The following is a 4,329-nucleotide window of genomic DNA, read 5'->3' on the forward strand; positions in this document are numbered from 1 at the left end:
GGCAGAAGCCTCTGCCGCAGCCTGGGTGGGGCGGGGTCTCAGGGAATCAACTGGGCAGAGCACGCAGCTATAGCTGCTCCTCAGCCCTGCACTAAGGGCCCCCTCATCTCAGTGTCCTGGTAATTGCTGCAAGCACCTCTGAGAGAAAGCCACCCTCAAGTTCCAAGTTCTGCCTGCTGCCAGACAGTCCAGTTTCTTCCTGTATGAGTCCTGGGTCCCCAGAGACTTCCGGGAACTGGAGTTCAGAGCAGTCAGGGGCTTGTGACTCCCTCCCAATTCAGAAAGACAGCCGCGCCCTCAGGTGCCAGCCCTTTTCCCCGTGCATGCTCGAGCCTCCGTACCTCTGCACTTTACTTCTGCAGCTCCTCTGAGCCTCAGTGTGCTTTTCTCTTTCCTTCTAGTTGTAGAATTTCCACTCAGCCAGCCTTCCTGTAGTTCTGGATGATGTCCGTTTTGTCTTTTCATTGTATTTTTGAAGTTGTTGTAGGAGGCAGCAATTTCTGGTGTTTACCTATGCCGCCATCTTGGTTTCTCCTCAAAGACTTTTAAATGTTAATTCCACTTTCATCAATATGTTTGGTTGAAATCGGCTCTTTGACAACATAGTAAAAACAAAGTATCAGCACCTAGATGTTAGATTTATTTTTATAGATTTATCATAAGTAGATTACTAAAATGAAATACTTGTTCCAAGAAAGCTGTTACATTGAATAGAATATCATAACATAAATTAAAAATCTGAAAATTGAAATTTCCTTCTTTAATATATGATAAAATATTACTGATTATGTTCTCATGGGAATGTTTGTCTTTTAATATGAGATTATATCTTAGACTTCTTATTTTCATGGTTGTAACATAATCATAATGTGTGATATTAGTTTATCAGTCTTTATAACTTGTCTATATTTGGGAATTTTTAATTTTGGCACTGCTATTGTTTTCCAGCAATACATAGTGGTACATTTCACTGGTACATGTAACATAATTGTGAGACTCATTGCCTTTGCATATTTAAATGTGAACAAATAACGGTCTCATTTTTGGATAATCTAAACTTTGAAGGAGGTAAATATAAAATAAAGCAAGAAGTGATCAGTGTTAAGAAACAATGGTAGAAAAAAAGTGCTTGTGTCTACAAAAGCAACAGTTATTTATATTAGGAAGGGTTAGGAAGGTTTATAGATGACTTCATAGAAAAGTCTTATTTCTGTTGGGTCTTAAAGAATGACAACATTTTGAAAAAAGAGTGATTGGAGGAAAGATATTTTAAAGCAAAGGAAGGGAATGAGCAAATATACAAAAGTAGGAGGTAAATCCTAGACACTAGCCAAGTTCCGTTTATATGAAATGTCCAAAATAGCCAAATTCATAAACATGAGAAGAGAGGTGGTTGCTTAGGGTTGGGGAAGAGTGTGTGGGGAACAGGAAGGTAAAAGCTAAAGTGTACTAGGTTTCACTTTCAAGATGATAAAGGTGGTCTAAATTTGAGTGGTGATGGTTTCACACATGAAAAAAAAACCCCACTTTAAATAGGTGAATTGTATGGTATATGAACTGTATCCCAATTTTTAAAAAATCATTTAAGAGGCTGATGCTATAGCTTAGAAGGCATATTACAGCCCCACCACTATAGGCTTAACTGGTCTTTCAGAGATTTCAGGTTCCTTCCTGAATTCTGTTGTTATCTATCCACTAAGGCATTGTACACAACTGTAAGATTTAAGGTTGAGTTACCCACATCTGTTATCTAAACAGTAAATGGAAAAGAATAACTGGTGACAAATGAGCTCCCTGCCTAGACCCACAAGTAACATACTTGTAATTCTGCGCATACTCCATGGTGGGAAATTATTTGCAAGAAAAATTATCTTATGCAGACTATGTGTTTCCAACATGGTGGCAACAATGGATCTGGACATGCTGAGAGGCACACACAGCGCACTGGTAAGAAGTGCTTTGAAGTGAAAAAGTGGAATGCAGTAGCCCTCTGGGCCTGGGACACTGTGGTTGATAACTGTGCCATCTTCAGGAACCATATTGTGAGTCTTTGCATAGAATGCAGGCTCACCAGGCATCGGCCTCTTCTGAAAAGTGCACCCATGCATGGGAAATCTGTCATCATACCTTTCACCTCCATTACATCTCTCTGGGCTCAAAACACGGCACATGCATCCACTGGACAACAGAGAGTGAAAATTCCAAAAATATTCTTCCATCAAGCTCAACTGTGTTAATTCATTTAATGACGTGCCCTCCTGTTACTTAATAGTAAGTTAGAAAGAACCGGGTCTTTTCTGCTTTGCCTTTTCAGTTTTCTATTCCTGCAGTCATATTGTGTTCTGTGTCAAATAAAAACCAGTAGTGTTCTATTAAAAAAGTATATTTAAAAATGTATTTTATAACTGTAAGTCACAAAAGTGTAATATTGGTAAAGGAAGAATTATTAAAATGAGTTCTTAAACTGAGGGAGGTTAATAAGATTTGAACTGCAATGAAATTTTTGCATGTTCTCTTATTTTAACTCCAGAAAAAATGACCAACCATCTTGTTGAAAGTGTGTTTATTTGGCACAAAGTGTGCTCAGCTTGGTGGACTAGAGGAAATTCTTAAAAAGAAAAGTCTCGCCCTAGCCAGTTTGGCTCAGTGGATAGAGCATCAGCCTGCAGACTGAAGGGTCCCAGGTTCGATTCCGGTCAAGGGCATGTACCTTGGTTGCAGGCACATCCCCAGTTAGTGGGTGTGCAGGAGGCAGCTAATCGATGTTTCTCTCTCATCGATGTTTCTGACTCTCTATTCCTCTCTTTTCCTCTCTGCAAAAAATCAATAAAATATAAAAAAAGTCTCATATTTTTAAATCTTTATTGTTGAGAGTATTACAGTGTCCTTTTCCCGCCTATTGTCCCCCTCCACCTGGTTCCTGTCCCACCTCAGGCCTTCACCACCCTATTGTCTGTGTCCATATAAGATCTTTGGTTAATCTCTTCCCACACCCCCTAACCCCTCCCTTTGAGAAGATTGCATATAGACAAGTCTACTCTATTTTACTTTAGGCAAAAATAAAGAGAGCCCAAATATAATGTCTGCACTATAAAAGTGAATGCAGATCCAAAACTGTAATAGATATGTGAAACAATAAATGTTGACTGTCTAAAAATCATAATAATGTACTCTAGCATTAAAAAAAGAGCAGATAAAATTAACATAATATAATTCGCAAAGAGTCTGAATATAGATCAAGTATTATAAGGTCCTTGAATTGTTTTCAGGAGACTAAGGCAAGTAATTTTGGGTTTCATGATTTAAGTCTAAATATTTCCATTTATAATGTAATCAGTTAAAGAACAGAGAAAATTTTCGATTTCTATACTTATATTCAAAGAAGTGAGGTCACTGGGTCAAATGGCAGTTCCATTTTTAATATTTTGAGGAAACTCCATACTGTTTTCCATTGTGGCTGCAACAATCCGCATTCCCACCAGTGACGAACTAGGGTTCCCTTTCTTCCACATCCTCATCAGCACTTGTAGTTTGTTGATTTTTTATGATAGCCATTCTGAGAGGTGTGAGGTGATATCTCATTGTGGTTGTAATTAAACTTTCTCTTACAAACCAATTGGGCACCATTTTTTATTGCTGAGGTTTCTGCTGACACATCCTTGTGTGCCATCCTCTTCTCCAACAGACATTAATGAATTTTTAAAACACACTCATTTACCTCTCTATTAAGAACTGGAGGCCAGTCCTGGCCAGTATGGCTCAGTTTGTTGGAGCAACGTCCCTGCATGGAAGAATCATGGGTTTGGTCCCAGGTTTGGATGCGTTTGGGGGGGATGGTTCTTTCTCACATGAATTTTTCTCTCTCCTCTCCCTTCCTCTCTCTCTCACACTAATTTTTAAAAGGTAATTGGAGGTCAATTGTTAAAATAATAAACCTTCCTTTTATCTTTTTATAATATGGCATCCCAATATTTATTCAGCTATAAGAAAGAAGGAGGTTGTGTGTGAACAACTCTAAAAGTGCAAATAGTGCCCAGACACTTTTGTTTTGGAAACTCTATGGTAAATTGTACCATAGAAAAATAGGTGCACACAGTGTAAATTTAATTCCCCGTAGTTCTCTGGAGTTTTAATCAAGTTCCCAAACAAGCAGCAGTTGCACATTCCATGAATTTTTTGGCCCATGAAATACAAGTGGACCCCAGTGGAAGAATGTGGAGTCCACAGAGAGTGTGCAAAGCACATTGGGGAGAGCGCTTTAATTGTCTGAACACTTTTACCCACTCTGACATGGATTTATATCGTCAAAACTAGGCTCAAGGATTGTTC

The 4,329-nt window shown here is 38.7% G+C and overlaps 1 pseudogene; it reads left to right on the forward strand.

Moving 5' to 3' along the window:
- Positions 1 to 1,890: 1,890 nt before the first annotated feature.
- On the forward strand, positions 1,891 to 2,280 carry LOC107182500 (annotated as a pseudogene).
- The last annotated feature ends 2,049 nt before the right edge of the window (positions 2,281 to 4,329 follow it).

The sequence above is a fragment of the Myotis davidii genome, unplaced genomic scaffold (assembly GCF_000327345.1).
Source record: "Myotis davidii unplaced genomic scaffold, ASM32734v1 scaffold1757, whole genome shotgun sequence".
NCBI lineage: Eukaryota > Metazoa > Chordata > Mammalia > Chiroptera > Vespertilionidae > Myotis > Myotis davidii.